The sequence below is a fragment of the Pyrgilauda ruficollis genome, unplaced genomic scaffold (assembly GCF_017590135.1).
Source record: "Pyrgilauda ruficollis isolate IOZ18807 unplaced genomic scaffold, ASM1759013v1 scaffold9, whole genome shotgun sequence".
NCBI classification, from domain to species: Eukaryota; Metazoa; Chordata; class Aves; order Passeriformes; family Passeridae; genus Pyrgilauda; species Pyrgilauda ruficollis.
In genome coordinates this window covers 2,672,919-2,695,111 of record NW_024531043.1, presented here as the reverse complement: position 1 = coordinate 2,695,111, position 22,193 = coordinate 2,672,919, and the positions used below count along the sequence as shown (strand labels likewise).

The window sequence follows — 22,193 nt, the reverse complement described above, 5'->3', positions numbered from 1 at the left end:
AGCAGGAGCCCAGACTCCTCGTGCTGGTACAGCAGAGGGATGTTCCCAGAGTGCTGTCCAACTGGACTGGCAAGCTGTGTCCTCTTCTGCCAGGAGATGCTCCTTCTTCCCTTTTGGTCTCCCCTCCTCTCTGGGGATGCAGTTTTGCTGTGATCAGAGCTGAGACTGCAGAAATACCTACAGAATTTCTTAATTCCCTGTCAGAGAAATATGACAGAGCAGCAGCATATAAAGCATGTAATGTTGCCTCTTTTTTCCTGCAGTAGTGCTTCATTTGCCTGGCAGGTTCTTCGTTGGACCTGGCATCCATTCTCTTTGGTCTGTGTTGCCTCTGGGGTAGCTGTTTCCAGAGCCATCTCTTTGTACTCCTGCTCTGTCAGTGCCTACTTAACCAGACTCACTGCTTGTTCATTGTCCCTTCCTTTGATGTCCTTGCTGTCACTGTAAGGTGATACAGAGGGAAAGAGGTTTTTATCACTGCAGTAATCCTCAGACAGCTGGTTCTGCTGGTGTTAAAAAACTACTTCATACTCTCCAGGAGGCTAATGTCTTCAGAATTTGTTGAGTAACTGTGTTATGACTGCAGGCGTAATAAGCTATAATTGCAGATAAATGCATGTACAGGTTGGTGACTGACACCATTTCTGTGCATGCATAATGCCCTTATCTGTGTTCTTTTGGATAGCTCTTGCAGTCTGGTCTCACTTGCTCCACTGTGGCAACGCGGAGAGGCTTCTTCCCTAGGAAATCTGGTTTTACAGTGTTCTGATAGCAAGACAGACAGACTCCTTCACGTGTGCTATAAAAGATGTGCTTCTCGTGTTATGGCTTGCTGTGCACACACTATCAAATGTTTTAAAGTCCTGTGGAGAGTGTTGATGGTTTTTGTGGTTGTTTTTTTTTTGGTATTGCAATGTGCAGAATATTTAATGGTTCAGCAGTAAGGCCTTTTCTCTTCACATTTGTGTAGTGCATAACGTGTGAGTTCATTTGCAACTCTTGTGTCAGAAAATACACAATCTCCTTCACTGACATACCAGGTTTTGACATCCAGTATTGTCTGTAAATATAATGTAAATTTATTTGTTTAGTCAGCATAAGAGCTCTGACCCTGGAAGGCTTTGGCACTGCTGAACTTTTTCTTGCTAAATGTGCAAGCCTTGGTTGGGGTGGTTTGGTCACCTGGAGCATCACAGCTGTGCCACAGCTGCCCACAAAAGCTGAGAGTTCTCCTCTCTCAGGCAGTCTGTGCAGAGGCTGATGCAGAGCTTCTCTTCCAGAGTCAGTGTAAGGAGGCAGTGGCTGCTGCAGAGCTCTGTGCAGGCCCTAATTTCCCTAAATATTTAATTGCATGGTGTAGGTTACCCATGGCTGTGTGTTAGTGTGGTCTTTGCTGTCTGTGTGTGCTGCACAGTGTGCTGCTCGTGCAGCCCCTGAGCTCAATGTGTGCCTTGTCAAATCTGAGCCCCTGCTCAATGACTTGCCCCAATCATTGCCCCAGGGTTACTCCTTTTCCTCACTGAAGGGCACTTTCCTGTTTGTTTTAATTATGAGTGTTTCTTCTTTCTATTTCAAATAAAATGCTGTATGTTTTTTCCTAAACTGACAGGCAGTCTTGTAGTACACTGTTAGGAGCCATTGATTAAACAAAATATTTGGATTTGCTTATCTAAGTGTTTTTCTGTTTTTGCTTTTTGTTTTTACATAAGCATTTTAAAGAACTGCAGTAGGTCAAAGGATCTGCAGATCTTAGCTGTGCTTGTATATACTGAGGGCATCTTGCTTTGTGTTTCTGGGGGAGTGTTTTTTTTTGCTCTAATTTGGATTATTCTGCAAATTACTTTCTTGTCTCAAGTAATATGTGCTTCAAAGCACTGGAATATTTGACTTTTTAGTGTTTCTTCTGACCAAATGTTCTATAATGAAATATAGTCCCAGTAGCTTCAGTGAAAATAACTTCCTCAAATGAACTATAAGAATCTTTTTTCTGATACCAGTTTCTTCCTATTTCTTGGTCTGGCCCACAGCTATCTCAGACTTTTCACTGGGGGGAAAAAACGGTCTCTGAGGGAGACACCAGACATGTACATTTTTAAACCCAGAGTAGTAAATATTTTAGTGCATTATGTGTAGGGATCACCTCAGGAGTTCAGTTCAGAAATGTCTGTGAGGTGTAGACTGTCTGCTGAAGATCAGGCTTCAGTGAAAATAACTTCCTCAAATGAACTATAAGAATCTTTTTTCTGATACCAGTTTCTTCCTATTTCTTGGTCTGGCCCACAGCTATCTCAGACTTTTCACTGGGGGGAAAAAAGGGTCTCTGAGGGAGACACCAGACATGTACATTTTTAAACCCAGAGTAGTAAATATTTCAGTGCATTGTGTGTAGGGATCACCTCAGGAGTTCAGTTCAGAAATGCCTGTGAGAAGATCAGCGCTGACAAGGATTCACACAGGACTTGAGTTAACAGAAGAAACCAGCCTGGAAGGGGAAGCATAGAGAAAATCTACTTAAAGTGCTGGGCAGCATTTTGATGAACAGAGCACATTATTGGAGTGCAGAAACATTGTCTCAGCTGTTTGACTAAGAGTTTCCAAATGTTTGGTAGTACAGACTTGTTTTCTTGCATCTCATTTCTGTGACCTTATTTCATGTTAAGTGTAGAGATGGAACTCCAGATTTGTAATGGCAATTGCCATGCTGATAGCTGTCTTTAGGAATGTGGCAACAGCTAAAAAGCACTGGAGAATGCAGCACATGAGCATAAATGAGAAGCACAGTTGTTGAAATGGGTTTAGGAATTTGCTTAATCTGCTTCTGGATTTCTCCAAATACTGTCTTCTTTTATTCCAGGGGACAAACATTATCTGTAAGGATGGGCGGGGTGACAGGGTCATTAAAAGTGCATCTGTTCTGTTATAGCTTGAGGTGGTGAGAAGTCCAGGCTTTACAGTGCCATGATGTTTGGAGTACATTTTCTTTGCCTGTGGGCAGTAGCATGCGCAGTTAAGGGGCACCAAGTAAGTTTTCACACACCCTTCTTAAATCATACTATTGTATTTTGGGACAAAATAAAAGGCAGGACTTTGGCACTTCCTGACATTTGCTGAAGTACTAGAATTACAGTATATTTTAAATGTTCCTCACCTTTGCTTTTTTGCTCAGTCATGTCTTTGATACTCTTTAGGTGATGCTGCTACCTGTGCCTCCCTGCAGAGGATGAGAAGACAAAGCTTCCTCATCTGTTAGACTGTGGTCTTCAAATTCCTTTGTGTTAAAGGGAGTTAATGTGGCAAAAGGCTGGTTTGAAAAGCTTTGCCAGTAAGTGTTGCTCTCCAAAGAACGGTTATCCACATCAGCTATTCACCCTCAGTTTTCCTAGGGAGGAGAACTAATTTTCTTTTCTGCAGAATTATAAGATTTGGTTACTTCCTGAGCCTAAAATAATGTGCCCTGCTGCTTAAACCTTGTTAGCAAGCTTAAACTTGCTGAAGAAGCATTTGCTTCTTCCACTCCTCAACCTGTCAGGTTTTCAGATTATCCTTGCTTATGTCCTGCTCGTAGAGCCAGGTGGAAAATAATAAAGCCCCTCTGCTTATCTGTGGTCAGCACTGACTGAAAGGGAGAGCTTATCTCTCCTCCCCATGTGTCCTAGAGGAAGCCAGGCTGCAGCACTGGATCCCGTTCCTAACAACAGGAAAACCCAGAATTTGACTTAAAGGGGATGATTGATTGGAGAAAACAAGCAAACAAAAAAAAGATCCCGAGTAAGTGGGATGGGTGCCAAGTGGCTGAAGGTCCATTTGTGGCCTGCTCAGGTGTGGCAATGCCCAGCTGCCTTCCCACTGCAACTGCAGAGCCCCCAGAGCAGAGCTGGGGCTGCACCAGCAGTCTGGTTATGTGTGCTGCAGGTCACAGCAGCATCCCACAGATTCATTTTTATTTGTTTTTTGAAGTTTCATTCTGGAGAAGCATGTACAGCAGGTTTCAGCTCAAGGAAGAGCAGGTGTGAGCAGAGGGGTGGTGCAGGATATGTCCAGGAGCTCAGTCTTTGTTCACCTTCCTCACACGTCAGTGCTGTGCCAGCAGATGTGATGTTGTATTCCAGGGCATGATTTCAGGAGAACTGCAGGTTGTGTGGGAGGCATGCCCTTATACAATGACCTTCCTACCTGTAAGCTCTCAAAATAATAGTGCAGAAGTGTTCAAGATGTCGAGTCAGTTACTGTGTAAAATTGTCTGCAGAGCAGCTGCTGGGACTGGCATCCATCAAGAGGGTGCAGAAGGGTAAAAACAGGAAACATAATGAATTTGAGACTGAGGAAGATTTTTCTCCATGCCCTTGCAGAAGCTTTGACTAAAGGATTGGTAATAGAACAGGTAAAAAAGGAGTAAAGTGCTGCATCCAGAAGAGCTTGACTGCAGAATAGTGCCTTGAAGGGGATAATATGCAAGATTTTGGGGGTCCTGGATTTATGTAATTCTGAAATTCCTCTGTTGTGTATGACAGTGCGTGTTGCTTGTTTCTATAGTAACTTAAACCTGTCTAGTTTTCCGTGTCTCTAAAAGCTGTTCCTGAGTGATACTTTGGAATTTCTCTTCTTTGCAATTGAATAATTCGGCCCTTAACTGTATAGGTTATCCTGATTCACTTCCCAAACCCTCCCTGCTATGAAAAGTGCAAGTGAGAAGCCTGAGAAGAGCTGGTTACCTGTAGGAAGTGACTTTTGCCCAAAAACCTGCAAATAGATATTTTTCTAGCTTTTACTTTACAGTTCTGAGTATAGGTAGCTATTATCTCAGGTTAAAAATTGAGAAAGTCAAGGCATTGCTGGATGCTAATCTGGCTCTTCCTAGAGTCAAACTGTTCACCTGCAGAGCAAAAGGCCCTGATCTCACCTGTTGTCTTTCTGTAAAGTGTCCTTAAAGTAATGGATAAAATGGTATATTCAGCACATCTATTCATGTTAGAAAGTTAAAAAACAATGGAAGAATTTGGGCTGTTGTTTAAAAAGCCACATTTCTAAAATATCATGGCTTTTCCCTATTACATGAAAGGAATTGCTGTCCCAGATGGTTGGACCCAAAGGGATTTGATATAGAGCAGGATTTTGTGCCATGTATTGTCTTAGTAACCATGGTGCCATGCTGTCAAACCTTGCAGAAGAGATTCCTAGATACCTTTCCAGTGATTGCTGTGAATCACTGGCTCCATTTTTTTTTTAGTCAGGCTTTGTACATCTACTAGATGCAGAGAAGTACAAGTTCATGGTGCCAGTCTCATGAAAAATGAGCTGCCCAGGTGATACTGGAAGTAGGGATATTTTTTGCCAGTTTCCAGAGCAGTCTAATTGCACTCAGAGAGCTGTGATGTTATAAGCAATTGAATTTAAGTTACTGGAATACTTCTAATTTCCAGCAGTCCTGGAGGCGTGGAAAGTGTCTGCCTTGGATTTGCTGCATGCCAGAACTTCTTTTCTCCAGCTGTCATTCTCAGAAAATCCACCTTCTCTTTGCCATCCAGTCTTTTTGGATTGAATTCTCTGTTTGTCACCAGCTCTTCTAGCCCTCTATGTCTCCTCAACTGAAATTTTTGTTCCTAGCCTTGCAGACAGAAGTATACCTAAATTAGGCTTTAGTCCTCCTGATTTGCAGCTCTAGCTCAGCATGTTTCCCTGTAAATTAGTTTTATCTTTTGTGGTGGAATTATGCTAAAATTCTGATGTTACCAGGATCATTTATTAGCCACTGCCAGGAGAGGCATTAACTTATATGCATGTAGAATCTATTACAAAGGTGACATTGAATGTGTTCCCAGGTAAGGGAGAAAAAGGTTTCAATTTCTTTAATGGGGTAAAAATCTCTGTAGCCAGGAATTCCTGACCCTTTGAATGGAGTACTGAGGGAACATTCTGAAATTACTGGGATTTGTTTGCTTGTGCAGAAGAAAGTTGTTTGATGTGTTTCCATTTGAAGCAACTGGCTTTGAACTTCTATTTCATGCTTTTTCTTCAGTGTTTTCTCCCATTTCTTCTGGACAGTACTGCAGGATGTCTGCGCTCCATTTCTTGCAAGGAATGACATCCCCAGAAATACAACTTCTTTTTGCATGTTCAAGCTCTTTTCATCCCTGACTGAGAGCCTTGCTCTGTAGGACCAGGCTCGTGGGCTCTGTGGAAGAGCTTTTGGCATTGGTTGCCATTGGTATAATGCTCCTTGTACCTGGCATGAGAACAGAGGGTAAGACTGGGAACAGGGAAATAGGTTTGACTAGACCTGTTGTTGCCACTTAAAGAAACTAGCAGAAGGGGCTTGTCCAAAGTGGTTTCCTCCTTCCCTTTTACCAAACTCAGTAACCATGGACAGTGGAGAGGGAGAGATTTAAATTATCCAACAAATACATAGGGAGTAACTCCTGACATCAAAGCTTCTATTCATGTCTTCTCCCCCTCCTTGCTTCCCTTAAATAATATATATTTTATACACAGCTTTTGGGCCTATTAATTGAGCTGGTTTTGGTAGGTTCAGAATGGGAATGTGGTGTTTTGAGGCTGGGCACTAAACCACAGAGCTGAGCTCATTGAGTGGTGCCTGAAGTTTTATGGCCTTGGCCTCCCTTTGCTTGCAGGCCTCCAGATGTGGAGCACAACCCACACTGGCATTCTTAGGATTTCTGTAATGTATGGACAGCATTCAGTAGGAAAAGCAGATTATTAACAGAACTTGAAGGAAGTGGGATCTTCACTGAAAGTCTCTCCTTCCAAGTTTCTTACCAAGCTGCATAGGGCAACCTGCTGTGCTGGAAGCCGGGCCTCTGTGCAGCAATGGGGGGTAGCATTCTTCCCAGCATTTTTGTAAAACAAGGCTAGAGAAAGAGGAATATTCACATCCAAAAACTTTTCCAGTCTTTTGCAACCTTGTGGACCAAGCAAGAGGAGTCCCAGCTTTTTGGAAGGCAAGAAAAAGCTTTACATTCTGTCCAGAGAAGCAGCGAGGAGAGGCAAACTTGTCATCTCCAGAGGGCAGATTAGAGAGAAAATACTGTTACTGGGGGAGAGGGGTATTTTAATCCTGGACTGTTCATATACCTGAAAGGTGAGTTTGAGTTTGAATAAGAAGTTGTACATCTGGGGGAAGTTCATTTTGCAGTATGGTCATTCCAAGTTTTAGCTGAGTGGATTTTAAACCCTGTCTTCTGAAGGCACAAGCCTGCCTAATGCCAGCTGGTGCCCATCTCTCCACATTCCCAGTCACAGGATGGAATTGCCTGTGCTTCCACAGTGGTATCTGCTGCTTGGTTACCACACCTGGTGAAGAACAGCATTGATCCCTCATGTCCCTGTGAGGCTGTGTTGGGGTGCCAAGACCTGCTGGTCTCGGTGAGCTCGGGTTCCACCTGTGCCAGTGGCCTGCCCTGCAGTGTGGGAGTGGGGCCTGAGCTCCTGTTTCAAGGCTGCTCTGGGGCTGAGCCCCATCAGCTGCTGTTGGTAGCTGTAGAGCTAATTCTGTCATCTGGCAAGGCTCCTGCTGCAGTAACTGCGCTGCTCTTTATCCCTAGTGAGCTGGGCTGTTGTGGCTGTGGTACCTGCTGTCTGTGCCATCCCTCCTGCCAGGACCGTGGCCAGCCTCGTGTAAAGAGCCCCCTCTGAGAGTGGCTGATAGCCAGCAATCCCTTCAGAAAAGTCTGTGTGCTGTGAGTGTTGTGCTGCAGATCCCACTGTTACTAAATTTTACATTTCACCCTTGGCTTTTTGCCAGGTCCCATGGGAATGTTGGTTTCCAAGAAGCAGTTACAGAAAAGGAATAGTGGCTGCTCTTGCTAGGGATCTATCAGGCAGTGTTCATCCTTCCCTGGGAGGAGAGGGAGGCAGCCCTGAAAGGTGGGATCACTTGTTAGGCTCAAATCCTCCAAACCAGGACTCAACAGCAGCAGGGATACTTTGTGGTACTCGATTAAAATAGTCCCTTGTGTGAGCACTTCAGGTCCTGAGACTCTCCCTGCCTTTGCTCCCATGACCTTTTGTACCTCTCTGAGGCAGAGCAGTGTGTGCATGACTTCAGGGTAATTTCAGGTTTAGTCCCAGACTAAATCTCCAGGCTGGGGAAGAGGGACCTGGCAGATGAAGGTCCTGCCATGACTGTAGAGAACAGGGACAGTGACTGAGGACCCAAGTCCTGTGGCTGACATGCAGGTTGTCGTGTCCAGGCCATTGTAGTGCCACCCTTTGATAAGCTCAGCTGTGCTTTTTGGTTTTGCTCTTCTTGTTCCCCTCCCATTTGTCAGCATCAGGTGCTGATCGTAGGGGCTGGAGAGCTGCCTTGTACAGAGCTGAGCAGAGGGTGGGTCCTTGTGCTCCTGCTGAAGGGGGATGTAGTAACCAAAGGCAGGAGACCCATCTCTTACAGATACATACAACATGGCATACAACTGAGCACTGAGGGCTTTAACCTTTGAGAGGGAGTGGCTGGGCACAAGGGTATGCTGGCTTTACCTGGGAAGTCCTCACCTTGCTCACTGAGTTTGGCCTTCAGCTTCAAGAAGACTTTCATTTAGATTCATTAATACACATGGATCAAAAGTGCAGATTATGAAACTTTATATTTTTTTTCTGAGCTGTTGCATTCAGGAGTAATATGCAAATAGAGTGAGTTATGCTTGTTTTGATTCTCTTCTTGTTCCCATCTGTTAAAAACAAACCCTTAAACAAAAATGAAGTCATTCCATCGTCTTTCATCTCTACCAGGCTGCTGTTAGAAGACAGCTTTGCCTTTATAACGTGCTGAGGTCCAGCCCATTTTTATTTTAGGACAGAAGAGACATAGAGGCTTGTTTCACTTCCTGCAGCTCCTGCTGTGTGTAGCCACTTGTGGTCCCCAAGCCCTGGGTTGCTGATGTGAAACTAACAACTTAAACGGTTGTGATTATTAACAGGAAGAAAGTGCCTGAGGATATTTGTCATCTCTTTTGTGTGAACTCTGTTTCTTCCATTACAACTTGATGTCATTCTCTGTGGCATCTTTAACACCTGCTGGTTTTATAGTCTACACTTATTTGATTGAAAGCTTCTTGGCCAAGGATCTAGGCTAAAATTTGCTCAAATACCTTGAGTCTAAGTCAAGTTACTTGGGCTTGTGAGGTACCAGTGTGTTCCCAGAAATTCCCCATTTTGACTTACATTCCCAAGACGTAATTCCTTCTTTTTTATTTTTAATGTTTTTGGTTTAGAAGAAGTTAATATTTGGGACAGAAAAGGAGCCCCTTGAAGGTGGTAATTATTGTTTTATGGTAGTGGTGTCCTGAACAGGGTTTCCATTGCCACATACAGCTTTTGTAGTTAAATATGTGCCCCCTGTTCTGGGTAAGTGCATTTTATGAGCTATATAAAATGTGGACTGAGGCATGCTCCCTCTCCGAGGAAGTAAAACAAATCCCCAGGTTAAGGTTTATTTTTCTGGGAACTATCTGTCAAACCCTGTTCTTGGGGGAGGATCAAACTTTCCCCTTTATGTGAGTGGATGCTGTGCTTGAAATAATTGGCTGGCTAGTCTCATGTAGCAACTTAGAAGTAGTGTTTTTTCTTTCTGCTGTAGTAATATTGACAGGAATCTTGTCTAATCCTATTAATTCTTCAGTATTTCAAACCTATCAAAGTGTGTGAGTCTGTCAGACAGTGTAGTTGTTGTTTAAAATTGCTGCAGAAAATTAAAAGGAGCATTAATGCAGGAAACGTAGTGGCGTGCAGAGGTTTTGTAGAAAACAGTGGCTGTGCTGTTGAACAGTATCTGCTCTGTGCAGCTTGCAGTCTGAAACGTCAGAACTTCTATTTCAGGGCTGTGGCAAATTGCTTGAAGCTTTTTAGGGCTGGACCAAGCATCAACACAACACGTCTTCCAAGTTTCTGTAACAGTCCCAGTAAAGCAGTGTCTAAATATAGTGCTGATGTACAAGTGTTCCTTTCTTTTCCCCTGTTGTGTTTTACTTGCTTCTGGTTGTACGTGTGTTCCATTTAAAGATGGTTAGGCTTTTTGCTGAAGTTTTCACTCAAAATATTTGACTGTCTGCAAACACGAGATGAAAGGCAAGAGATGAAAATAAATAAATACATTTCCTTTAAAAGGAATGAAGATTTGAGGCAGCTGTGCTGCATGGAGGAGTGCAGCCATCCTTCTGGGCGTGTGCTCCCCTACTGGCACAAGCATTAACTGTACACACAATTTACTCAGTTCAGAGCAATAGCTGGGCCTGGCTAATCTTTTTCCCTTTCAAAATGGTCCAGTCAAGTCAGAAACCATGGCCTGGATCCTCTCCCTGTGACAGGGGAGCATAACTGTGAGGATTTCTTCTGTTGACAAGTGATTGATCCCCTTCCAGTAAGCAGTTTATCCCATCTAAGATTTTTGTTTGCTTCTGGACATGCCTCTGGACTATATAAGGAGTTCAGGTTGACAGAATTTCTAAATCAGTTCCTTGGGGGTAGGTGGGGTTAAAGTACTTTCCACTGCAATACAAGTTGCTATGAATTTCTACATCCCACCTCTGTTAACTTGAATTGAATGAGGCCAAAGAGCCATTTAGGTCTGTATTCTTTCAAGATGTCTGGTTAAGGTGCCAAGGCCATATGTGCACTTGTAATGCATTTTGGCACCAAGTTCTCTTATCTCTTGCCTGACATAAAGGGCTTTTGGAAGCTCAGTGTCTTCAAGATTTTGGATATAGGTTGCCCTCCATAGACCTTCTCTTTGTGTTTCTGTGTTTGTAGAACCATTCTCCTCTCAAAATACTGATTGCAGTGTCAGTTCATGCAGAACGTGTCACAGCCAGGGTTTGCACAGGCACTGGTGAGGTGCCAGCTCCCTGCAGCACTCAGCCAGGCCAAGGGCTCAGGGGTCCCTGGCACAAGGGGAGCTGTTCCCCATCACCAGCTGCCCTCTGGGAGCTGCCCGGGCAGGGCTGTGGGTGCACTGGGGCTTGAGAGCTCCTGACAACAGCCCCTGCTCCTGCTGCTCCCACACACTTTCCTTTCTAATGCTTTGTTCTCTAGCAAAATGTTCCTTGTAAAGGGGGAGGGAGGAGATCCCAGGCTATTATCTGCTAAGTAGGTTGTAATTCTGGTAAATAATTGATTTTTTTTTTTTCAGGCTTGAAATCAGAAGCAGGTCTTAAGTGCCAGTGTCAGACCACTGTGATTATCACTCCTTCTGGAATTTCAGTGCTTCAGCTTGAAGGATAGTTGTCTGGCTCTTTTGGGAGGGGTGTGTCACTGGAACTAAAAGGAGAAAGTAATTCCAAAGCCATATGGAAAAAGCATTTATTTTGCTGTGCTATTGGTTTTTAAAGTTTTCTTACTTTAAACTAGCTCCTGTGAAAATTCTCTGCCTCTGGCTTCTATTATGCTCTGGAATAGCTGCTCAGACTCCTCACCTGTTTTTATTAAGCAGTGGAATTTGGAGATGAAAGTGTTAAGAGCAGCAAGCATCATCATTGGCTGTGTCTGCTCTGTATGTGACTGTCCATGCTGTACTGCTTAATCTTTTAAAATCTTACCCTGCTGTGCAGACTGCCCGGTAGGAGTCTGCTGTGGATTGCTTGGGTTCAGCCTGTATTTTGGCAGACCAAATCTGCTCCCAGATAGCTGGGACAGCTGGTCATTCTTCTTCTGTGGGGTGTATATGTAAATGTGTTGTGTTTATGTACAGACACTTGGTGTATGCTTTGTGGTTTTTAACTCTGGACACAGAGTGTTTCCTTAACAAGCTTTTTCCACCTCAAGGGAAAGAGCTCTTGTGCAGGGATGTGGGGTGTGGAGACACACTCCCCTGGAACTCTGTTTATTTTGTGACTTGCCTGGGGGTGAGTCCTCCCTGTGGGCAATCCTTGGCTCCATCACCTGCAGTACAGCAACAGTGCAGAGGCTGCTCTGGGGCCCGCAGTGGACAGAGCTGGTTTCACAGGTAAGTCCTTCTCCTGCTTTGCCCTCTCCTGCACCAGCTGAGCTGAACTGCAGCTTCTGGGTGCCCTTGAAGAATGTGTGTGTGTGTGGCTGTCACGGCTGTTCAGGCAGCCAGGCTCTGATCCTGCCTGGCTCTGTGTATCCCTGCATATCCACAGCTCCCCTCCAAGTACTGGGGAGCTGCAGGAGCTCAGTTCTTAGCTTTGGTGCAAAGTTACTGAGTGAAACTGCTTTGGGACTTGCTGGGCATGAGAACACTCAGTCTGCTTTGGGAGGTGCTGTCTGAGCAGGAGCTTGGTATGTACAAGTCTGGGTACAGAACAAAGCTCTTGGGGGGCACCATCATCTGCACAGGTTGTTTTGCCTTAGTTGGGACTGATGTGGTCCTGTTTTCCTTTGGCTGGAATTCATTGGTGTTTTAGTGCTTCCCCTTGGCATGTCTTCAAAATCCCTTGTTGGCTCATTCATGCTGTAGGATGGCAGGGCTTAATGAAGTGGTGGTGTAACACATCTGTGTTACCAAAATAAGCTCCCTCTTATCCCATGTTTTAATAAAATCTGAACAGCAATGAATCAGTCAGTGATGCTGAAGTGTAAACCAGCATTATTGGTGTCTGATGAAGTACACCACGAGCTTGGACTGAGAGGTCCTTCCTCTCATCTGCTTTTCAGCTTCTCAGAGAACTCTGGCACCACTGTTGTGCTGCTTGTTCTTGAATTGTGTTTTTCTAAATTTATTCTTCATAATAATTGGAGGAGGGCTTCCACTTCTAAAAGCAGGTTCCACACAGGAGCACACAGTTTGTGAAAAAGGTGGTGTGGTATGTCAGCTGAGAACTTCCTAACCCAGAGCAGACCTTGACCTTCACCTTAACCTAGTGGTTTCAGGGGGATGGAGATGGGGAGAAGATGGTGTTTACTAATGCTGGTAGGAAGCTGTGTTCCGCCTTCAGCATCTTTAATAAAAGAAGTTCCTATAACTACCTTGCCATGATTATGAATGACACAAAAGTGTTTTTTCTTCTCCAGCCAGATGACAGGAAGGCACTGAGCTTGGGCAGCAGCTGTGTTCAGAAGGGGTTGTCAGTGGTGTAGGCAGAACCATCTGCCTAGCAAGGCGTTTAGCTTGGGCTGCTTTTTCTAGGCCAAGATAGTAAATCAATAGCTTATTTTTCACAGTGTTACAAGTAAGATGTCACTGGGTAGATTTACAGTGTAAACAGGAAGAGGGAGCTACCTTTATTGGCTTCTTAGTGTCCCAGATGCATTAGTGAGAAAACAAAACAATATTGCACAAAAATAAAGCCAAAGCAACTCACCCTGAAAGAGGTTGAAGATCTAGAAAAACAACAGTGTTCTTATCAGACATTTTACTGTTTCTTTTAAATAGACTTTAATACCCCCCACTGCCTAGGGCTGACCCTCCCTTCCCTTCTCAGAGAACTGTCAGTTCAGTTAAACTCTTGTTTGAACAGGCCCTTTCCTCTCCACATGCCAGCACTGTTGGTCTGCTCTAGTTAAATAAAGGAAAAGGTGTATATAGAAATGGGGAGGGGTTTTAAGAGATCATGGGGTGAGAATTGCTCCATTTTGTTTCAGTTAATTTTCTAATCTCCTTCTCTGGAGATTCCTGTTGCCAAATGTTTGAAATGACTGCAAAAGTCTGAGACAGCTGTGAAGAGCAAAATAGTAAGTAATATGCTGGTCATGGTTGGAATTTTCTTCCATTCACCTGGCAGCTGACAGAGCCACCTGGGTATGAGAGCAGCAGCCCTCCCAGTGCAGTCAGTACATGCAGTTTCCACTTGGGCTTTGTTGCTGATGGTTTTTTTAGAACTGAATTGAAGGCTGAGGTTTGAGCACAGCAGTAGTGCTGACCTGAGCAGTCAGGTTTGCTGCATCCCACCTCTGTGTTCTCAGGCTGCTGCATTGTGTGGAGAGGATCAGTGAAATGGAATAGAAACTGCTCTGGCTTATCAAATAACACTCTTTACAGTTATTTTTAGCTTAGCCAGCTCCTACTGTGGTCTGCCATGGTCCCTGCAAATGTGATTTAGGGGACAGTGAGTGGACGTGGACAGGAACCTATACAGGGGGAACTGCTTGAATCCTGAAACTTTAGCCCTCATAATGAAGGCCCTGCTTTTGTTGGAAATATTTTTGACTTCCAGGTTCTTCTTACAGCAGTGCATGGTTCATGATTGTTTACTTGTTTGGTGTTTTTTACCTTATTTTTCATGGAAACTTTTTCAGTCAGTTTGCACCTCTGATCTAGTCAATGCTAAAGCTCCTGGTGCCTTTGGCACAAGGTCACACGTACTTCTGAATGTAGCTGCCTGTCCGCGTGTCTCTGTGCTGAAAAGTCTCTGTATGTGAACAACCAGGCCTAAAATTTGCTTTCTGCCTGTTAGACTTGCAGTAAATGAGGATAGCTAAACTTGGTGAATCCTGAGCAAGGAGTGGAAAAGAAAACTGCAAAAGTGTTCCAGTGTGCTTTGGGGTTTCCTTTGCCAAGGACATCCAGTGGCCTGACTGCCAGTAGGAACTGAACATGGAAACCTTTCCAACTTGCCTGAGAAAACATAGAACAGGAGAGGAATGTAAAGGCATAGATGCTGTAAGGAAAGAGATTAGTTTTCTGCTCTCTCTAAGGCAGAAACCTGAGGTATTCATCCATGTTATGGGGTGCAATGTTGTGCCATTATCACTCAGTGGTAAACAGAAGGGACAGTGAAAAAAGAAAAGAGGTAATAACAGGAGTTTCACTGCTTTGGGCCCTGGCCTGCACTGTGGGTATTTGGGCTCTCTTCCTTGAGTGGGTGATACCTTTGTAATTCAGCCTTGACCAAATCTCTCTGTCTTTACCTATTGGCAAGATATTTGCAGCCAGTGATGCTGGGAACGTCTCTTGTTCATGTATGTGTGTGATTACTGTTTAGGGCTCTAAGTGGGGCCATTAAACCTTGTGAGTGCCTAGAAGGATGTGCAGCAGCCACTGGGACATACAGGCACTGTCAGCTGTCAGAGGCATGCTCAAGTCTTGCCTTCTGCACTGGCGATGGGTGTAACTTTGTCTCCTAATGTTAGTCACACCCCACTGCTTGTAGTATATCCTAGAATTTACAAATGGCTGTGGAGACACCCTGTATTTGAATGGCCACATCTAAACATGTGTTCTCCTCCTAATCACAACTGTTGTTATCAGCTGGACTCCCCTGGCTGGTTTGTGGTGTGCACTGCTTGTGCTTCCCTCCCAGTATTTCAGCTGGATTGAAACTGCTCTAAGTGTCAGATGTCTTGGAGAGATGGGAATTTACACGTGTGCTGATGCTGCCCTGCTGTGCTGTGCTGGGCACTTTGTGCAGGCCTGGCTGGGTGTGAGGTGTGTGTGATTCCTCACTGTGTGAGGTGTGTGTGATTCCTCACTGTGTGAGCTGTGTGTGATTCCTCACCGTGTGAGGTGTGTGTGATTCCTCACTGTGTGAGCTGTGTGTGATTCCTCACCGTGTGAGCTGTGTGTGATTCCTCACTGTGTGAGGTGTGTGTGATTCCTCACCGTGTGAGGTGTGTGTGATTCCTCACCGTGTGAGGTGTGTGTGATTCCTCACCGTGTGAGGTGTGTGTGATTCCTCACCGTGTGAGGTGTGTGTGATTCCTCACCGTGTGAGGTGTGTGTGATTCCTCACCGTGTGAGGTGTGTGTGATTCCTCACCGTGTGAGCTGTGTGTGATTCCTCACCGTGCGGCACTCCGGCGCTGCTCACTGGAGTTGTCAAGATGAGCAGCAGGGAAGTTGTGCTGGCAGAAGGGAGATCCCTGGAATTTGCATGCTCCAGAGCAGTCGTGTCTGGACTCTGCTGGATAATCAGGTTAGCTTCCTGGATTTTTCTAATCACGCTCAGTAGCTGTAGTGAGCAGCTGCTGTCCTGTGGGAGGATGCCTTAGGTTTCCCTGAGGTGGAGAATGGCCTCAGTAGTCCCAGCTTTCACGTAATGGGTGGATCATGGAACCTCTCTGCATGGGCATTAGATCTGCATGGATGTTTAGTCTGTCCCCACAAACACACCAATGAGAGCAAATGCAACATGTTTTAGTAACAGACTGCTGCAAACAGATCAGACCTGTCCTCTAGTCTCTACATGAACTCTTCATGGAATATATGGGCAGATTAAAGAACTCTGATCTTCTTTTTTAGATGTTTAGTGATCTGGGTTTGACACACCTAAAAGATTAAAAGTGGACTGCAGTTAATTCATCTCCTAAAGACTTAAAGGCGCTGTCTGCTATGGGGATAAAGCTCATCTGTGGTAGAGACAGGAGTTTCTTGGAGGCTGGTTAACATCCATGGCCTGGGATCCCCCCGGGGGAGGGAGGGTGGAGAGAACCACCAGCTGTCTTGCTGCTTCCATATGCAAGGTACATTGCTTTCTCCTCTTTCTATCTCAAAAATAAGATGCAGTTTGCAATCTGTACATACACTTGACTCACCTGTGAGTCTCACCCTTCCTTAGCAGCCATTGAAGCTTTGTGTAAAATTCACATGTGACACGTCTTGTTCCTGCAGCCTCTCCACATGATTGAAAGGTGATTTACTGGAATGAGAGAGCAGAGGATGCAGACCTGAAATGGATGTTGGTGATTGTGGGAAAATCTGCTGAAATTTTGGACTCACAAACTCCTTTTCTGCATGCTGCATAAGCTGCAGTGTCATTCTAGTGTCCAGCAATGTATTTAGCAACCTCCCTTCCTGGGGTGCTGTTTCCCTTTTGTTCTGTTCCCTGGAGAGGCTTTCATGTCTCCTGCAGAAGGGACAGTGCAGCCTGGGTGAAGCTGCTTGTTTAGCTCTGGGTTTGAGCTGATGGCTCTTTCCTGGGTGAGCTGTGTTGTGTTTCACTGCAGCCCATGCTCCCAGTCAGCTTGTTCCGCAGTGTGAGGGATCATCCCCTGGACATTTTCAGTGATGGAGTGCCTGGTAAGAGTCTGTCAGCACTGACAGCTGGCTTCACTTCATGTTCCTAAAGGAGAAACATGTTCTGAGGCCATAGGCAGGCTTGGAGCTAACTTGGGATGGTTTTGTCTTTGATTTTACCTTGTACTGAAGAATGAGTTTACAAATTAATGGGACTTTTTGTTGCTAAATGAATTGGTTTTGTACATGAGGGGGGGCTTCTGGGTTCACTGAACATCCTTACATGTAGGTGTGCAGACTTCACGTAGAGAAGAGATAGAAAGGATGAAGAAAATAGTTTGTTTTTAATCTGTTTAGCATCCTAGCAGAGCCTTTTCTCCATCCATACAAGAAAAATAAATGTGTAGGGATTTGACATGGCAAACATATCTGTTCTTTTTCTTTTCAATTTGATCTTTGTGTCCTGGGGGACAGGCTCCTGGTATAGGTAAACACCATAATTATAACTTGTGGATCTCAGTCTTGTGTGAAATTGTACATATTGAGTGTGCTGTTTCCTGGGTTTGGAGATGATGATTCAGGATATGTCAAAGAAATAAGCAAGATGTTTAGCTTTCCTTAGCTTAGTTATTATATCTTTTAGAGAATGGTGCTGTATTCCCCAGGCAACTGCATTCACAGCCCATCCGCACTGATGTACTTGGACATGTGCTCAGCACTGGGCCTGAATCCCTGATCCTTCTCCAAGTAGCCTGGCCAGCACTAAGAAATAAAGTGACATGTTTCTGTATTGTTTATCACCAAGTAAACAGTGATATGCAAAAGCTGGAGCTAAGGTTGGAAGGCACGTTAGTAACTTAAAGGTTACAAAGGAAAAACGAAAATAGAAGGGGTGTTGCATTCCGGTAACTTATCCCTAAAGCAGCCACGTGTAAATCCCAGGAATTGACTGAGCTTCAGCCTGAAGGAAAATGAAGCAGTGTTTTGCTAATATGTTCTTCAGTTGCAGTAGAAGCTGTTAAATGTACCCACCCCATGTCTACTGTGTGTGTATCCTTCCAGTTTGGATTTCTGAGCCATGAACTAGATCACAGAGCTGATCCAGCTTAGAAGGGAAGCGTCAAAGATATTTTTCTTTGAGCTGGCTGAGTTCTTTATCTGGACCACAGGCATCTGCGGGGCTGCAGAACTAAGGGGATAAGAGGGGAAAGGGCAGTGAAGTGGTTTATGGCTTGGTGGGGGAAACCTAAAACCCTATTGCTGCCAAGACAATGCATTGTCAAACTATGGCCTCACACATTCCCTGGCAGAGAAACACAAGGGTGCAAACTGCCTTAGCTCTGTTCTGCTCTGCAGCTGTGGGGATGTTTTTGGAGTGAGTGTAGACATTACAAACTTGTGCTAGCTGTGGTACCATTCACAAAGAAGCCACAGTGATGTGGGGCTTTGGCAGGATGTACAGCTCCCTTCCCCCTCCAGGATTCTAGGTATTTACTTAGGCAGGCAGGTCTGAGCTGCTGTGGCTTCACTGCTCTTTTAGCAGGATTAGCTGGAGCACAGCTCGCTTGGAATCTTCTCTGCATGCTGCTGTTAAGCCTCTCAAGCAGCTATGGATGTTGTGCTGCTGTGAAAGTATGACACGTGCATTTGAACCATTGTGTGGCTGTGGATTAGATGCAGATAATCTTTCTTTTTACTTAGTAGTTAATTTCTTTTACCCTTCCTGCTTTCACATTAGGTCTATGATTTCATATTTCCAAAGAATGAATGTGGCACCCAGCAGGAAGGGTGTAGGCACCAGGGCAAGGGAGCAGTGTTGCTGTGCTCTCCCTGAGTGCCAGTGAATTTGTAACTGTAAATTTGTTAGATTCTTCCTTACCCCCCAGTCAGGTGAAATTTGAAGCAGTGAGGGGGGGAAGCAGTTTAGAAAAGGGGAGGCACAAGGTCACAGGGGAAAGGAATATTATATTTGAGTAAAACAAAAGAAAATTAAAATGGGACAGAGATGAAAAACAAGATGAAAGGATGGAAGCAGTAACTGAGGAGGGAAATGCTAGAACAGACTGAACATAAAAGCTGAAGCAAAACAAGGCTGTTGCTGTCAGAAGCAAAGGTAGAAGTAAATGCTTGAGTGGTTTTTTGCAGAATGGGTGAATTAGTGATGAGCCTTTGTAGCCCCAGGTGGTTCACAGCCCATTGTGCTGGTGCAGGAGAGTAGTAGTGCGAGAGAATGTTAGAGGGCCAGGGGTAGAAACCTCCTGTTGTGTGCTGAGAGGGCTCATTTCTGTAAGTCACAGCTGCTGCTCTTCTCTATGGGATGAGATCTCTTTCAGGTCACCCAAAGAGGAGAAAGGGCTGTGCCTGGTGGTGAGGTGAGAAGCAGAGCACACGTGGAGCCGTGTCCTCTCTGGTGCTCTCTCAGCACACCGTGTTGGAGCCATCAACCTCGTTTGCCTGCCCTTTTTCTTGTCAGCAGTCATCTGTTGTTGCGGTGGTTCATCTTCCTCTGGCATGGATGGCAAAGTTATTGATAGTAACTCTGAGCCTGGCTGGCCCTAAAATGAGAATAAGAACCCTCTTAATATTCACCTTAACAGACTTTGGCTGAGAAACCAAGTGCTCCTGCTTGAGCCCATGCGCTGTCTCCACTTGCCACCGGGCGTAGCAGCACCTGGAGCAGCTGCTAGTGTCAGAGCAGGTGAACTCCTGGCTCTGATCTCTTTGCTCTGGTCCTTTGCTCCCAGGTGGAGGCTGAGCAGCCTGAGAGCATTTTGCTGGGCTGAGGAGATGTGAATAACCCAGTTTCCCTGGCAACAGCGGGCTCTTTCATCACATAGACACAAGGCTACCTCTGTTCCTGGTGCTCAGGCTTGCATAGTGTATCTGGCTATGGCAGTACTTTGCTTTTCTGGGAATAAATGGCAAATAAAAGCAAGAAGGTCTTTCTGCCTTTGAGATAATTAAAATTTCTGTAGGTAGATTTCAGTGCTGCATTCAGCAATAATAGAAAGAAGAAGGATTATAACTACTTCTAAGCTTTTTAATGTGTGAAGAATCCCTGGAGGATACAGAAATAAAGTTTTAAATTCTGTGCAGGGCTTTATGAACAGATCTCATAGCAGTCTGTGACACTGATAGATTTGTGAGATGACTTATTTTCTTTTTTATGGATAGGGAAACAAAGTGATTCAAAGGTAGACTGAATCTTGTTGCAAAGCTGGGAATAAATATCCATCTGAGCTGATCCTCCACCTGGTGTTTCCTCCAGTTTCAGGTAAAGGTTTTCCTGTGCAGTAGGAGACAGAACACGTTAGGAAGGTAGAAGTGTGAAGCTGTTTTTTAGCTGGAGAAAGTGAGGAAAGTGGAAATACTGTTATTCACTGCAAGCCTTTCTGCTAATGTATTTTAGTCTGCATTTACTCCCCCACTAACAAAAGTGGAGCAAACTATTCATTTTGAGAGTGAGCACAGGGAGTGAAAAAAATAATCCTGCCTTAATTTCCACACAGTGACTTGGTCTTGTTACTGCAGGAGTGTGGAGAAATGGTTTGGATAAGATTAGTTTGAAGAAACTTCTGCAGGAAGAAGGAACTCTTCCTTGAGTGGGCTTGAGGCCAGCAGAAGTGCCCAGTACTGATGTTCCTCCTTGGATAGCACCCATGTTCATTTGTCAGTGATGTATCACAGGTTTCTTGGGTTAGAAAGTTCCTGTTTTCAGCAACTCCCATTCAAGTTGCTGTTTAGCAAATCAGCTTATATGGTGTTTTCTGAATGGTTGTGGACTCTGGAAACCTCTAACATCTAGACCAAAGTTCCTTCCAGAGAACAGATACCACCTGCCCTCTTGTTGCTGTGATTGTGCACAGTCTGACAAGTCTTTTGAGGAACTCTTGAGAGCTTGAGCACAAGGTAAGAACTAGAGCAGGTGGGTGACAAAAAACTCACTGAGTTTGTTAAAATAATATTGCCACAGTCCTTCAGCAGCCTCAAGGCCTTGTACCAGGCTGTTGCTTAGCTGGGTGACATTTAGTACAAGCTGAGACAGAGGCTCACATCTACAGTGAGTTTATTGTTGGGTTTTCAGTATATTGTTTGTGTAAATTCCCAGACCAGCTCTCCCTCCTGAAAAAGCCACATAGATCAAGTTTTATTCTGTTCCACATAAAGTTCACATCTTTTACTGAAATGAGTCATGCTTTAACTGCGTTTACTGTGAGGGAGGAAAGTGGGCTTTAAAATGTTACTCCTCCACCCTGCCTTAGTGATGTATAACAGGATTATTAGTATGCTTGGCAGCAGCTGCTTATTATTTTAGCAGAACCTGGATATTTGTGAAAACAAGAAACTGCTTCTGCTTGTGTTCAAGTGTAACTGTTTTTCCTTTTTTGATGGCTTTGTCTCCCATAAGGCTCGCTGGCTTCTGTAAAGGCAGATCTAGCTTGTCTCCTTGGGGTTATTTTTCAGTTTGGGGAGAAGGGTGGCATTCTGTGACTTGCAGCTGAAAGAGGAGGAGCAGCTCTGCCATTCTGTGGCCAGTGGGCTGTGCATGGCTGTTACTGTCACACACAGGACACTGCTGGCCCCTGGCAGGTGAAAGTGCTTCACAGGCCCGTGGACATCATGGTGCAGTGTCACTGTGTAGACCAAACTTGGCTCCTCTGAGAATATTTATTTGTGTAGAGAGATGAAAAGCTTTTTAACTTATGGCAGAAGGAGCTGCTCAGTGTGTGTCCTTGTTACAGATTTTTGCAGGAGCAGTGTCTATACACAGCAACTAAAGATGCCATAACCAGTTTTGCTACTCGTTTTTCCTGCAGAAGTTCATTGCTGTCTCATGCAGTAATGGTTAGCTTGACTCCTCATACCACCATCCTTTTCTGCTTGTGTTTTGGATGTGTTGTTTTGGGGCTTTTTGGGGGAGGGGAGATGGGATGTATAGAAAGGAATGGTGTGGTGGTTTGTTTATTTGTTTAAGGGGTTAAGCTCAAAATAGGAGGAGGGGAAGTCAACAGAAGAGGACCTTTTAGGATTTTATTTTTGTCAGTAGGTTGGTTCACTTGACATGTAGGACCTTTCTTTCCTACTCTTCTTGTTGCTGAGAGGTATGGGGAGAGTTACAGTTCTCCCCTGAGTTATGTATTACCTGTCTTACCCAAACTGGCAGGGGCATCATCTGCTCTTGACTGGCAGAAAACCCAGAGTCTGTTGCCCAGTAGCTTCCTAAACTCAGACTGGTAACTTTATGGAGCTGGCAAAAGCGTTTATTTTGATGCTAATGCTTTTGAAGGAAGATGAGGGAAAGAGCTGTAATTAAATGACAACTAATGCAAGAA

At 44.6% G+C, this 22,193-nt stretch overlaps 1 protein-coding gene across 1 annotated transcript in view; it reads left to right on the top strand.

Moving 5' to 3' along the window:
* The window catches only part of BCR (BCR activator of RhoGEF and GTPase), a 100,156-nt gene that overhangs the window by 25,504 nt on the left and 52,459 nt on the right, over nucleotides 1-22,193 (top strand). The window lies entirely within an intron of this gene.